Genomic DNA, 16,310 nt, shown 5'->3' with positions numbered 1-16,310 from the left:
GGGCCAGCAACCGGGGATCGGCCAAAGCCTGCGTGAAATCTAGCCTGCCACATCCCTAGCAAGCTTTGCGTCCTTGTTGAACGGAGCTGATTTCAGGTTTTAATTTGATCTCAAATTATTTCCTTCTCCAGCAAAGAGAGCGGCCTGTCAATGTCCTGGCTATTGATTTAAAAATAAAAAGTGCAGTTCTACAAGCTCCTGAGCATTGGGATGTTGTTGTGCATACACACACACAAACTACCATAGAGTATTTCTGCAAAGGGAGGAGAAGATCATTGTCCTGTACAACTGCAAGGCCTGTCCAGTGCTACTATTACAGTAATAGACATCTCTACCTGGAATAATCACACGAATTCAGAACTGTTTTCTAGGTTCTTCATTAATGGCACTAACTGGTTCAAGGGCCTGGAAGTGCAAGGGGAACCTCTCACTCGGGTCAATGGTTTACAGTGAGTAGAGGCAGGAGGTCTTTAGGAGCTGACAGCCTTTGGATGATGTGCACCAGGGGAGGTGAAGCCAGCCAAGATGAGTTGGAAGATAAAAAAGAAAAACTTCCAGCCCTGCTGTGAGAGGGGGAGGTGTGGAAGATAGGCATGGCTGAGACAGCACAGAACAGCTTCCCATTCTTAAAGCAACAGAAATGGCTTAGTGCATTAACCTACCTAAAATATGCAAAATTTCCAGTCTTGCATGAGAATGGACAACCCTATTCAATTTTATTTACCTAAAGAAAGAAGTAGCATTTCAGCTGTAGTTTCTTGAAAAAACCCTCAGCCAACTGAGAGGCACTTAAATTTATTTTTTTTTCATTAGAGATTGTTATCATAAGCAAATTCATAGCACATTGATTCATTCCTGTCATTTTGACCAAGGTCAAAGATATGTATTAGCCCTTTGCTCACCACTTCTGGCCTAAATCAAGTCATTCTGAATTGTATAGTAATACAAAGTAGTCACAGAGGTTCAGCAAATCTAATCTGAAAACTTGAACTTTCTTCTCTTATTTTGTATTGTATAGTAACTTATGTTTTACCTCATCAGCAAAGGGAAATTTCTGCATAGCTTTATGAGAAGAGTCCAGGGTCCTTTAATGGACAACTGAAATAACAGATGCCTGAGTGCTACTTGGCAGCATGAGCACAGGCGTGGCAGGGCCCTTCAAGCACTTTGAGACTTTATGCAAAATATCTCAAGTACCTTGTGTCATAGCAGTATGGAATCAAAATCTAAAGGTACGAACTAAAGATTTTGTTCTTTCTAGTCTATTACGTGGATCTGTGAAGAGTAGCTGACATTTGCCACGCAAAATCCAAGGTTATGCTGTCCTCATTTCCACTCCCACTGTCAGAAGTATAGGATATACAGGGATCTAACCACATTTGGCTGTAAATGCCTTTCCGCATTTACAATGAAAATACACCCAATTTCAGCAGTATCTACTTCATGTCTATTTCTAATCTGAAAACATATTTCCATTATTTTGACTACATGCTGTTAAAATTTCTTTTCCCTGCCTGCTTACCAGATTTTAAGACCTCATAATGCAAAAACCCAGCTTCCAGCGTGAAATGTACTTCAAATAAAGCATGGTGTCCAAGGCCAGCAAGATTCAGATGCTATTTATGGAAAAGCCAGTCTAGCATTTTAATCAGCTCGAGAGATATTTTTCCCTGCAACAATCTGATGCCCAAGAGCAGATGAGCTGCTTCAGTCCATTTTCTCTGTCACACATTTTAACATGAAAGTAGAGTCTAACTTCCACTAACAGCAATTCCCATGCTCAGCTGTGTAAAGGAACCCTCTAAGCAGGCATGAATATGTATAAAGCTGGGAGGAAAAAAAAGAAAAAAGAAAAAGAGAACAGCTCTCATGAAAAGGGGAATTAAGTCTTGCATTTTCTGTGTTCAAGCAACCTACCAGTAAAGACTAACATTCTTTCTGAAACTGCTTATCTCCTTTAAAGCTTCAGTGGCATCATATGGGAAACATGTTATTCGAGTCTCTCAAACACAAGTAAGAATTTGTCCATAAGCATTCACCAGTAAATAATATAAATTTCCAATTAGCCTCATGCCTTATTTCCTACCTGATCAGCTTGCTTGATTACATTGCTGCTAGTGTATGAGGGATTGTTTAGTACTGATTTTACCTTGAAAGATAAAAAATACCTGACACGTCCTCCAAAATATACCTGTTTTACTCATCAACAGTCAGTAATTATAAACATCTATCAGAAAGGTTTTGCCTAGATTTTTTTTCTCCTTGTGAAGCATAAAAAACAATATACTATTTTGTTGTGGAGGTTTAGTTTTTACAACTATCACTAACAAGAGAGTGCATTCCTGGCACAGAGCAAGCTCTCCTCTAACAAAGGAGCTGGTCACAAAGAAAATGAAATCACTGGCTTTGATTGGATTGACTAAATACTTGAAGGTAACTTTCCTGGATGATGAAATTAATTCTTGATTATCATTGCCCTTCCTCTTGAAAAAGATTTGAAAGTTTTGACTGAAGTGAACATCACTGATTTAAGTGCCTACAGTCAACAAAGCCCGGGGAACAGGGTGACTTTTAAGGGTGAATAGTTTTTTTCAGTATCCCTGTGTATCTACAAAGTCAGTACAAATTCAGACCAACAGGATAAGCAGATTCTGGATATGCATTTCTCTTCTGTGGGTTAGTTGTGTACCTCTTACAACAGTCAGATGAGTTATGACACCAGAACCAAGGTCAAAAACACAGAAATAGAAGGTTCTGGGGTTATAGAGAACACACACATCATAGAAAGCTTTATATGTATATAGCAGCTTCATGGATTTTACTTAGGAACAAATTAAAACTTAATGACAAATATTCAACAAACTGGAGCAATACCCCAGCTTGGCCCCAACCCAGCTCTATTCCTGGACAGACACTGCAATGGGAGGTAGGATGGAGCCACTCTGCAGTTCTAGGTGGGGAATGCTGCTGCAGGAGCTGCCAGGTAGAGGGATCCTATTCTGCATGTGCAGAGGCATATGAAACACCTAAGAGCAGCAGCCTACAGCTGACTTCTTCCTCTCCAGATCACATACAGTGAATCTGTAGCTGTTTATATCAGCCGGCACTTGAAAATATTCCTGCTTTGCAGCAAGTTAAGACAGCCAGACTGTCCAGGCAGCTTCACGTATCATAGAATCCCAGGCTGGAAGGGACCACAAGGATCCAGTTTAAATGAGATGAGCCAGCACCCTGCCAAGCTGGCTCTTAAAACTGACCAGTGTAGGGGAATTTACCACTTCCCCTGGGAGATTGTTCAATGTCTGACTGATCTCATGGTAAAAGATTTTCTTCTGGAGTTCAGTCAGAATCTCTCCAGAAGCAACTTGTGTCCATTACCCCTCGTCTTTTCCATGTGACTCCTTGTGAAAAGGGAGTCTCCATCTTCCTGGTAGCCACCCTTTATGTACTGGTACATGGTAATAAGGTCCCCCCAAGCCTTCTCTTCCCAAGGCTGAACAGGCCCAGTTTTCTCAGCCTTTCTTCATACAGCAGGTCTTCCAGTTCTTTGATCATCAATACGTGATCATCATGTAGTCCTTGCAGATTAAAAATTGAAAAGAAAACTCATGAATAAAGAAAGAGTATCCTCTGAGTAGTAAAATCTAAATGAACATTTCTTCTACATGTAGGTGGCACACTGATGTGATTTGTCTCAATATCTTGATGGGTAGGACATGTAATAATGAGAGTAACACCTTTAAGTGGAATACATTTCAGAGTGGTATCAAAATTTCATTTTAGGACCCAGCATTTCAGCTGTAGTTTTCTGTCCACTAATTGGTTGTGTTTCTGCAGGAGTATTTTCTGAAATGAGAAAGTGTTCTACATTTTTATTTTCTACTTTAAAAAGCAGGGCCTGCTATGGTCCCAACCCTGCGAAGCTTCATACAGATCATCTGTGATTACCTCCCTTATCTCAGAGCTCCTTATGCCCTGTCGTGGTTTAGGGCTGGGCTAAATCCTGGACAGACGCTCTCTATTAACCCCTCTTCCTTCCCCAGAAGGGAAGAGAAAAGAGAATAAGGGAGAGAGACTTACAGGTTGGAAAATAAAACTAACAGATTTAGTAAGACAATAATACTAATCCTACAGGATAAAAATGTAAATTGGAAAAAAATGAAATATATACGGATATGTACAGATATATATATAAAACCAATATCAAATCCTCCCCCCAAACTGTCCCAATGACGTATACATCACCAGAGGCTCTGTGGAGCTGGGCACTGGAAAAGTCCCAGTCCGGACTCAGCAGCAGTGGGAGCAGGATGCAGAACACACGAATCAGGATCAGAGGCAGATGAACCAGCCGGGGCTGCCCAGACTTCGGCCATTGCAGGATCGAGATGGACGGAAGGGTCTGAGCTGGAAGGGCTCCAAGATGGAAGGGTTGAGACCCTCGTGATCCCTCGGCTTTATACCGAGTATGACGTGTGTGGGATGGAATACCTCGTTGGTCAGTTTTGGGTCTGATCCCCACCCATAGGTGCAGACACAGCACCCATGGTGAGACAGTGGCCTTGAACATTATCACTCATAGCAGTATGCACTGTCTGGAAAAACATGCTGAGTTTCAGCAAGTTCAGCCACTTAGAAGAGACTGAGCTGAAAAGTAAAATCACTAAATAGAATATTATTTCTATTTAGCTCAAACGAGGACATGCCCAAAGAATACTTGGACAAAAAAAAGTAATTTGGAATATTAGTGGCAAGGGAAAAAACCCTCAATCCATTAATGAAACCAATAGCAGTAACAAGAATCTTATTCCAGGAGCCAATGTAATGAGCCCTGTAGACTTCACACAACTTTGGGAAAAGGCTCAGGATTTTGTGGAGGTCCTGGTTCTGGTCTTGGGGAGCAGAGAGAAAGGATGAAAATAGACAGCGACGGGAGGACATTGTTGTCCGAAATTTCATTTAAAAGAAAATGAGAAAAAAAGTGACAGGATACTGAGGAGAGGAGAATTTTGTAGAATGCCCCCCCAAAACTAAAGATCTGCCATTAATGGTTTGCAACCAGAGGAGTGTAGCAAACCAGCTTAAAAGTTATTTGAGAACAACATTGGCTCACAACAGCAAGCAGGAAGAGTGTGAGAAAGGCAAGAATTTTCTTTGACAAAATCCTTTCCAAGTCAGGGAATCCATAGGCATGACAAAACAAACACATTAACTACTGCTCCCAAACACAAAGAGTTTAAACATATGGCCAGATATTACTATACAAAGAAAAACAATTTGAAGTTATTGCTGTCACACACATATTCCCACTGGGAAGAGCAGAAGTAGGCTCATGTGACCATAACGGATTCTTTGGCGCTTTGTAAAAATTGTTACATGGTGAGGAGCTTTACTTAAGTGGGGAGGATGAAATTAAACTCTTTATTGTTTAGCTATCTCCTTTCATTCCTGTACGCAAGCTTTAAGTTTGAATCCAGCTTCAGACTCCCCTCCTCATACCCAAGAGCAGCAGTCCCACAGTCTCTCTCCTGCATCCCCCAGGGCCAGCAGCCTCCCACTGGAGCAAGCAATGTGGAACACATGGCACTTGTGTGCTGGGAAACTCCTCCACCCCAGGCCCTTGAGAGAAAACAGGCTGCCAGTTACTTGCAGTACATGTTTCACTTGAGGCTTTGCACTACCTGAAAGCATGGCAGAACCTAGTATTTCAGCTGCTGGGACACTTGTGGGTTTTTTTCTTTTTGCTACCAATGCGTGTAGAAAAATAAAAATAAAAAGATGCTTTCCTCTGTTTTCTAGCTCTTACAAATATCTTTTGTAACTTGTCTCAATTAAAATAAATGCTTTTTCTAGCATCAGTCTTATAAGGACCTGTAAGAACAAGTCCTTAGAGAAGAGAGAAGGGATATCAGGGAATACCTTTTCCAGGCCACATTGGTGGGAAGAACAGCTTTTCCTTCATGATCAGCAGCATCCTCCTCAGAGCTGAGTGTGAAACCAGCCAGGTGATCCAGCAGATTCAATATTTTCCTCCCACCTGAATAAATGACAAGAAACTTCCTGGGCAGCAGTCTTGTTCAAGCTCTCATCCATTTCTATGCAGATGCTCAGTTGTCTAAATATAGGAGGGCAGGGGCAAGGCCCTCCACAGTGTCTCTGGGGCTGAAAATATTTGAAAGCTCCTGTTTCACTTTCTCAGAGAAAATCCCATCTCTGGCCTCCAGGACAGAGGTCACTTTTTGGTTTTGTGCCAGAGCAGTGGCACAGCACTCCTCACACAGTAGGGCCATGATCAAAAAGCCATCAACTTGTTCCTGCTGCTTTTAATTAAGCAGAAATCATCAGCAAACTGAAGACTGGCAAATGGCACAGGCACTAATAAACATAGTGCTCTGGCTTCTGATATTCCTACTATTGAACTACATAGCAGCAGCACACTCATTCTGTGTGCTGTTTGCTCTTATTTACTATTTACTGTGATCAGCTGAAGTTGGGAAGAACAACATATCTTAAGTAATTAAAATATTATACTCAGCAATTTACTGCTCAGCATCTTTCCTAAAGCAATGAAGTGATGGCATTCAACAGCAGCTAAAGAGGCAGTCAGGCCAGAGGAACTTCAGCATTCAAATACTTAACCCACATTGTCCATTCAGCTGGTTCAGGCAGGCCGAAAGTCATTACCAACTGCCCTAATTCACTTGTTAACAATTTGCCCACCTCTCAGAATATAATTCAAATTTCTTCTGCTTTCTCTTAGATCTGAGTCAAAGCCCCTTGGGAGTTGTACAGAACACTACCAACCCTAGGCTTGAGTCAGTTTTCTAAAGTATCCTTGCAAAATTAATTACAGGTTTCTAGATTATTTTTTTTATTTTTGGAGCATTGAACTGGTATCAGAGAGCTGTTACAACAGTTAGTGATACAGTCCCTTCAAGGATGGTTTCAGTCGTACATGATCTTCTCGGGACTATGCAGGAGCACATTTCACCGACAGAAAAGAGTGGCAAACAAGCAAAAAGAATGCTCTTGGGCTTGCACTGTTATGCTGAATGCTTTGATTTTAAATAGTTTTGAGAAGCGTCTTCAGTGTGCTGCCTGGTGAAACTCTGGAAAAGCATTTCATAAATCAGTTTAAGTTAGCAGCACTTTATGTCCTCCAGGCAAAGAAATCCTTTATCGTTTGTCTATATACTACAATAGCATTAAAAGAAAGAATTAACTGAGGATTGCTATCAGTAAATGACTTAAAATAAGATGCAAGATTGATTTGATCACAGGAAACGCAAACAAATTATGCCTTTAGGGGCATCAGTGAAAAGCTCAGAGTTAAAATAAATCACCATCAGACCCTGGAGACAGAGCAGCTGGGAATGGGCTGGTGCTCCCTCCTCTCAGTCATGCTGGCTTTACCTCTGTGTAATCCTGCTGGCTTCAGACTTTCACTGCACAAGTGAGAAGAGAATTGCATGCCAAATGTATGCCATGCTAGCTTTGGCCAGGCTTAGCAATTATGACTCCAGAGTTTCCAACATTAATGTCCCTATCCATCCTGAGCATCTTTTTCATTGGGGCACTTGAGCTCCATACCAAAAAACACAGTGTTTTAAGAAAGTTCTTTTAGGAAGGAATTGCTGGTATATTCTTGTTCATTTCTTTTATGTTTCTTTTGAATTGGCATATTTCTTAAATCTGTAATGTCAAGAACAGTAGCAATTTCCTTTTTCAGTGCTCCCAAAGCAGATTTCATGTCTTTTTCATTTTTACTACTTTTTTTTTTCAATACTGATCCTTTTATAAAGCACGGTTCCCATGCCACTCTTATTTCTCCATCCATACTGGTGCTAGTCAGAATATCAATCCATTTATCATCGCTCTTCTCACTCCCATAGCTATGCAACGGAAACACCATAATATATTGGCCAAGGAAAGCTAATTCTTGCAGACTTGGAACATTGCTTCTCATAAAATATTATTAAAACATTTAGTAGCTAGCAATGCCTCATTACAATTGGTTTCATCTTTTATCCTGCTGTAAATTACACTTCACTCCAGAACACCATTTTCCTCCTCTCCTAGAAGTCAAGTGTCCATCAGGTTTCTGCCATCTCCACATCCAGCTTGTCTTAATGTATCAAATCCATTTTCTAAACCCATTTTTGCAGGTGTTCAAAGCAGAAGCAGCAAGCAAGTCAATATAAGGCTTTGGCTGCATATGACTGATCTGAGGATCCCCATCCTGTTACCAGCAACTACCTCTGGTACTGGAGTTTCTCTCTGAAGCCTGGCAAGGCTACAATTATGCCATTTTTGGACAAGAAATGCAGGTCTGGAAGAGGCCTCCTCAGTCTCTGAGCATGATCCCTCCCTATTGCAAACATTACATTATCCAATTCCCCATCATTGTCTTATCCTGCTGCATCATGAAAAAAAAAATCAGGTTCCAGCTCTACTTCTGCCAGAGGAAAGCTGTTCTAATCCCAGTCACTGCTGCAATCCTTCCAGGCTACATTTATTTAGGGCCTGTCCAGGCTCACCTGTCCTTATGCTGATATCTTCCTGAACCTCACACAATTCTTTCCCTTCTTCCTTCTCACCAGTGTTCACCCTCAGATGCTCTACAGAGAACAGTTATTTTAGCCTTTCTGCAGATAAACATCACTGTCTTTTAGTATCCTCTTGTAGGAGACAATAGTTCCACCCTTCCTTGTAATAGATCTCATCTAGGGCTTTGTATGGAAGTAGGAATATTCCTCGTATCCGAGGGAAGCCGATCTCCCATTACATGTCTTTTTTAGGACTGCTCACGGTGACCTCACAACTGAGTTACACTTAAGCCACTCCCCCAAATGGATCACATTTGGGTGCAGGGGTTTTCATTTTTGCTCCTAGTCACAAGGCCATGCATTTCGCACTCTGAATTTCTCCTGGTTTCTTTTACTTCAGACCTCAAGAACAGTTCGTTTTGACTTGTCTTACAGGAGCGAAGCTTCTTTGCCCTCATTCAAATCCTCCCACACAGTGTGTTTCAAGCGAAGGTTTTCTTTATGGTGGAGGGGAGAGGCAGAATACTTCGATGTTGATCATCCACAGAAACCCAAATAAATTATATTTTCTGGACAAAACAGTGTGGAAACAGTCCATTCACACAGTTGAAATTAATTGCCATTCAGGACTTTGCAAATGAAAAGGTACGTTCACATCACTGGTCCTTCAAAGGGTAGGTGTGAGCAGAGGCATAAGAGATGCAGTGTATGTGAAGCACACATACCACTGCTTTGCATCAACCATAAGCTGCATGTCACCTGACGAAGTCCATCAGGTTACTTATACACAGCATGCCATCATTTCACCAGTATCCTTGGCATCCATGGCCAGTTTCCTTAGACAGTGACTAGTCAAGAGAACATTTCAAAAAAGAAAGAGAATTTTATGACTCACTGCTGCTAGTTACACTCATTACTCTTCTCTATAAAGATGCTAATTTACCTAAGCTAAAACTTTTTCTCTCAATTTCCCATTCTCTTTGCTCCCCTTTTTTGCCTAAATCATGATCAAATTCCTCACTGTTTAGTAACTGGCTAGCACATTGTTTGCAATTAGACAGACATACATGGTACCACCTACTACATGCTTTTTATTCCTTTTTGACTCTGGAACAGCTGTTGGTTTCAGTTTTTGCAAATTCAGAGTGCAGGAAAGGAGGGATTTTTTTCCCAGATGCTTTAATTCTTCTGCAGGACATCAGGGCATGTAACAAACTCAGAAGAAAATTTAAGAGTAGCGGTTATAATGTGTTTTACATAAGTTTTGTCAGTGAAACAGTAGACATTTAATGACTTTACTTCAGGAGTCCCCAAAATTACATAGGTCCACATCTGTTTGTCCCTAAGGTTTTTTTTGAACCTTCTTCTGATTGTAACAATATGAACAAAGTAAGCCAAACAAGTGGAAGCTTTATAAACCCATCAATATGATACTAAATGATAAAGCAACCAATGTATCAAAAACCTGCCAAAAGGTGAAAAATGGAAAAAATCTCATTGCTCCATCTTGAATACCTCATTTAAAAGTGAGCGAGACAAAGATATACAGTGCATCATTTCCATGTTTTTTAATCCACTGACCCATAAGTCAGTCCTTGAATTCATCAATAATAGGACATAATTTTCTCAAAAGCATTGATGCATGTCAATTTTAACATCATTTGTCAAGTCAGCTCTAAAAACGTAAATAACAATCACAACTTCCTACTACCTGATGTTGTGACAAACCAGTTCTGAGTTATCTGCGGGGAAATGAATCACATGGTTGCAAAAGCCTGGAGCTGGCCATGCTCCCTGAAGTACAGGCTCTTTCCTCTTGGGGAGACACACTGAAATATACAGGCTTGCTTGAAGTGCACAAACTGGGCTCTAGTAGCAGAATCTTGTCTGCACTGTGGTATTAATATCTCCACAAAAACTTCAGAGCTGTTCATTGTTGACATGGTTCCAACTAATGAGTGTAAACAAAAAGTACCTTACTTGATTGGGATTGGTTTGGTTTTATTTTGGGATTGCTCTCCCCTCAAACATTCTACATTAAAAAAACAGAATTGGTGATAAGCACAATCGTCTCTTAGAAGGGCTGCACTTTAGTGTTGGCTTGGAGAGTACTTCCTATTCCCTCATTGAATTGCTGGGCAGCGGCAGTGTCTAAGCACACAGACATCTGCAAAATCTGTCCAAGAGCCAGAAAGGGATTTTGAGTTGTGAGACTGTTGCCCTGTGGTCACGTTTTCTGAAGCAGTACAAATTTCCTTGCAAAACTGTCAAGTTTTGTCAAGACTCCCTCCACAGTTACTAATGCATAGAAAATCTAATGCCATGCTCTCCCTTTCCTTTTTTCCCCTTGTCTAATAACTTTGCTATTTCAATCCTTAACCAGTTTATAGCTGTTTTCCCAGTACTCACTGCTGTTGCACACCTCCAGTCACATACAACTGGAGAGCACCTTGTGATGGGCTGTACCTGTGCTACAGTGCTGGACCTCTTCCCTGCAGTGGGACAACCTGGCTGGCCCTGGGGACAAGGTTTTGACACCTGAGTGGACTCTAATCTGATGAAATTTCTGCTCTGCTTCAATAAGATTTAAGCCATGTAGCTCAATGACAAGCTCTTACGGTTGTTTTCAAGGAGGCAAAGTACAAAGGAACTAAGCGTGTAGTTAAGCCATGTAGCTCAATGACAAGCTCTTACAGTTGTTTTCAAGGACGCAAAGTACAAAGGAACTAAGTGTGTAATGACAGTTGCAGACGTATTTAGGCACTCAGTGATGTGAACAGACACTTAATAGGGGCTTTTTAAGATCTTAAACAGCACCTAAATTACGTGGCTTGCACTTATGGCTCAGGGCAGACGTATTTAGGCACTCAGTGATGTGAACAGACACTTAATAGGGGCTTTTTAAGATCTTAAACAGCACCTAAATTACATGGCTTGCACTTATAGCTCAGATGCTTTTACAGTCTGCACTACCGATGTCTATCTACATACACAGTTACATGCCTTCCTGAATTCAGCCCATTAACAATTCAGCTGTCACTAAAATCTACAGCAAAGCATACACCAATTTCAGTCACATGTCATGTCCCTAGCTACATCGAGTCAAATAGCCAGCTATCTCCAATCCCTTCCTCCAACTTCTAGCCAGAGATGCACCTCACCCAACCTCCTCTGCCTCTGAGCATTGCAATGCCAGCTATCTCCAATCCCTTCCTCCAACTTCCAGCCAGAGATGCACCTCACCCAACTTCCTCTGCCTCTGACCATTGCAACGTGAACATCAGTACTTACTGAAAAGACACCAAGAAGTCCCACATAAGCTGGTGCCAGTTTTAGCCATTGACCAGCAAGTATGGAAAGCCACAAAATCCTCAGCACCTAGGTCTTGGCCCCCTTGGTATATGAGCAGCATAACCTTTGAGACCCAGTAAGTCATGTGTTTGCATTCATGGACTCTGGTGACTTTAAGAGACTGAAAGGGGCAATCCCTGTCAAAGTCTTTGATTTACCACCAAAGTGACAAGTGTTACAGATTAGATTTCTGTAAATCTCTTAGATTTCTTCCTTAAATTCCAGTGAGAAAAACAGTTAACTGACATGAACCACCACACAGCTGTGGAGGGCTGACTTTGAACTGTTCAGGAAGTTGGTCAATGAGATCCCTTGGGAGACAGTCCTTGGGGGCAAGGGTGCCCAAGAGGGCTGGGAGGTCTTCAAGAAGGTAATCTTGACAGCGCAAGAGCGAGCTGTCCCTGTGTGCCAGAAATCGAGTCGGCGGGGAAAGAACCCGGCTTGGTTAAACAGTGATATACGGGAGCACATCAAGAGAAAGAAGAAAGCCTACAAATCTTGGAAGAAGGGGCAGGCAACTTTAAAAAACTACAAGGATGAAGTGAAATTATGCAGGGAGAAAATCAGAAAGGCCAAAGCCCAACAGCTGAGCTATAATTAAACTTTGGGGTGAAAATACAAATTATTCTATTGATCTAGACTAAACCATTTATTTTCATAATTTCAGTTTCCATTAATCCTAATGCAGTGCAACAGGATGGTATCTTGGAATTCAATTTCCCCACTAATAATAGTCCTTCACATGCTCAGAGGTATCTTGATTTTATTCAAGCACTTGCTAAGTCACTGCTGCATTTTCATCTGGCCTTCTTTCCCCCTTTTTTCCACTGGAAGCATCTTTTTTTTTTCCCCCATCTGGATTGAGTTTGAAATCTGACTTATAGCTTCTTGACATTGTATTTTTGCTTTCTCAGATAACTGAAAAGCGAGTCATACTGGAGGCCTGATGTGTATCCTGGGTCTGTAGGATGGGGAATGAAACAGTACACCACCTAAGATGGCTGTATTGAAGGCACGCTACCTACCTTAAAAACAGAAAAACAATAATAATCTCTGCTTGTTTCATGAGGCAGGCTGCATCCTATGCTTTCTACCTATGTACATGCCTTCATCTCACTAGAATTTATTTTTATATATATATCATCTTGCCTGCAATGTTGAAACAGATAATTATGTGCATCTTTCCATACAGTATGTGCTAGTTTTGATCTTGTCTGGATTTAAATTTTTAATGAAATCCACAGCATTATGCTAAAAAAAAATCTCTGCCCAAATTGGTCACTACTACTAATTGCTTCCCTCTTACAAATAAATTGGGTAGACATATACATGTACACACATGTTCGCACAGACACCTGCTCCATTCAAAAGGGAATGTACTTGTTTTGTGCTTTATTTGAATTACCAAATTGTTGTGAGGACACTTGAAAAAATACACAATACAAAGCCAGATATGCAGAACGCAGGGTGCAGAATAGTATGTAAGGGCCTAAGTATGTGACAAGTTCCCATTAGGGTACATGCCCCAGTGAAGTCTAAGCTCATGCTTCACGATTAAGAAGGGTTTACTGTAGTTTAAAAATCCCACAACAAGCTCCCTGAGCACAAGGCTGGAGTGATATGAGACCCTGTACAGCTCACCTGCTGCAAGACACTTTCTTTTTTAATTAGCAACTGACCACAAAAAGCATAATAGTTCCCATTCATATGCAATATATTCCAGCAAGGAGTGCATCAGGGATTTATCCACACAAAATTTGTAGAGCTGATGCTTTTTCTGTGCTCTCATTTCCCCTTTCTGCAAGATGAAGTGGGTGAGCATATAATAGAGTGAAGACTAATTCATTCTGAAAGGAGTGCAAGTCTGCACTGAAACAATGAATTTTGCCTGTGAGGTGATAGATACAAAGAACGACCTGTTCTTCTCTGGATTCATCACATCTGTGGAAAGAAATCCATGGGTCTGCTTTCCAGAGTTTGGACAAGCTATCTCAGGTCCAGCCTTGCAAAGTGCTGGGTCAGGTCTGGAAAGGAAGGGGTGGCTTGGCAGAAATAGCAAAGCTGGTTAGGGAGCAAGGGAAGACTGCCAAATCCACAAGTCCTGATTACAATTAGTTGGCTTTTCTGTTAGGAAATCTTTAAAATGGAAAATAAAAAATTAGAGAACATTTAGCCCTGTTCTAATGTACATAGTTACATCCCCATACATTAGCTGACTGAGGGCACCTTGCTTCATTTGCATTACATAGGCAGCAGGAAAGGAAGGGAAATGGTCCCTTTCAGATATCAATGTTCAGATAAGGGGACTGATGTGCAGCACAGGGCCGACAGTGTGGCTTCCTGTAGAAATACAAGGGACATGCTTGAAACAGAGAAGATGGAAGAAGGAGCAATGCCAGACATCCTTGGTTTCTCACCACCCAGCAGGAGGAGGGGTATCTGAACACAAGTGAGACCAATCCTGAGTGCTAAAATTTCCTAAAAAACCCAGAAAGTACAAAGGTGTCTCACAACTAAACATAAAATTAAGAGTCAGGGCTGTTATCTTTATATTCCCTTTTTTTTGGAATGCCAAAAGTTCTCATTATTAACTGCTGTTATCATTAAAAAAGGCTGTTAAATCATTACTGACTCAATGCAGTAACAAGAAACCACAACAGTCAAGAGATTCTGTCAATGAAGTAATAGAAAAGACAGCTTACTTTTGAAGGAGACAAAGATAAGGATACATAGGAAGCATAATAAAGGATCATAGAATCATAGAATCTCAGGTTGGAAGGGACCACAAGGATCATCCAGTCCAACCTCTCAAGGTAGAAGTATAGTTTAAATGAGATGAGCCAGCACCCTGTCAAGCTGGCTCTTAAGACTGATCAGTGTAGGGGAATTTACCACTTCCCCTGGGAGATTGTTCAATGTCTGACTGATCTCATGGTAAAAAATTTTCTTCTGGAGTTCAGTCAGAATCTCTCCAGAAGCAACTTGTGTCCATTACCCCTCGTCTTTTCCATGTGACTCCTTGTGAAAAGGGAGTCTCTATCTTCTTGCTAGCCACCCTTTATGTGCTGGTGCATGGTAATAAGGTCCCCCCTAAGCCTTCTCTTCCCAAGGCTGAACAGGCCCAGTTTTCTTAGCGTTTCTTCATATGGATTTTTTTCAATAAAATCATTACATGTAATTTATATTTTTATAGTAATTATGTGCTGTCAGTGATTTCATGGAAGAGTGTGAATTTTTCATTTAAATGAGGGAAAAAAACTAATTTGCTATTCCCATGGGTGAAAAGCTGATTATGTATGAATCTGAATCTGAAATGATTAATTACTTGGTTGAGAATGCTAGTCTTAAAAACCTGGTTGGGTATGCACAAACAAGATGTGCTCTGATTAGAGGAGGAAGGAGAAATAACTGCACTAGCACAAATATCTATAAAATGCCTCTGAAAAAACCCAACCCAACGCAACCCAAACCAAAACATCACAAGATCTAGACACTGCTTAGGAAGTTAAATACAGGCCATCCTAAAATGCACAAAGAACAGGTACACAGGTAGAGGTTGCTTGCTTAGCACTGATAGACAAGGACTCTGCTTGCACATTTACCCCTAAGATAAGTTATGCAGAAGTTATAAGATGTATAATTATACTCTCCCACTTAATGTCAGGAGTGGTTCTTTTCTTCCCACATAGTCCTTGAACAAGCTGATCTAAATTAGGTTTTTATAATACTGCACTCTTCATCCATTTGGATAGAGTTGGTTAAACTGACTTAAGACATTGTAGAAGACAGACTACAAAGAACCTACTGCCCTCTTTCTAGTAACACCTTTTGACCCCCAAGTCACTGATTGCCTAGTTCTGTGCAGCCACTTTATGGAGCAAAATCTCATCCACATGTTGAGATCTCTTTCAAAGCTCCTAAACCTATTCAAAGCATCAGCACCAGGAATGAGGAATAGCTTTTCTTACCTTCCACCTCTCTTTTCTCACCTTCCACCTCTCCTTTCTCACCTTCCACCTCTCCTTTCTCAGACATTAGGTGAATATTTGTCAGCAATACTGTAAGGTACTAATGAGCAAATACACTACTATATTTCCACCATACAATAACCTGTGTTTGTATGTAAGTATACTGCTTAACAAAAAGAAAAAGAGAGCTTTCCACTTTTTTGAGGAAGCCTCAGGATTTGGTTCACATACTGAAAAAACAATGAGACAAAACAGGAATCCAAATGTCTAGGAAGAAATCCAACCAGGGTATAGGAAGAGCTATTTTAGAAGGCCAGCAACCTGGTACAGCAGAGGCAAGCACGCAGCAGGGCTTCCCTCTTGCTGTGGAAAAAAACCAGACTTGCAAGCCTCTGCAAAACATACAAGCCCATCTGCCTGTGCCCACAGTTCCATGCTCAAGTTA

The sequence above is a fragment of the Mesitornis unicolor genome, unplaced genomic scaffold (assembly GCF_000695765.1).
Source record: "Mesitornis unicolor isolate BGI_N332 unplaced genomic scaffold, ASM69576v1 scaffold2872, whole genome shotgun sequence".
Classification (NCBI taxonomy): domain Eukaryota; kingdom Metazoa; phylum Chordata; class Aves; order Mesitornithiformes; family Mesitornithidae; genus Mesitornis; species Mesitornis unicolor.
Note: the sequence above shows the minus strand (reverse complement) of the source record.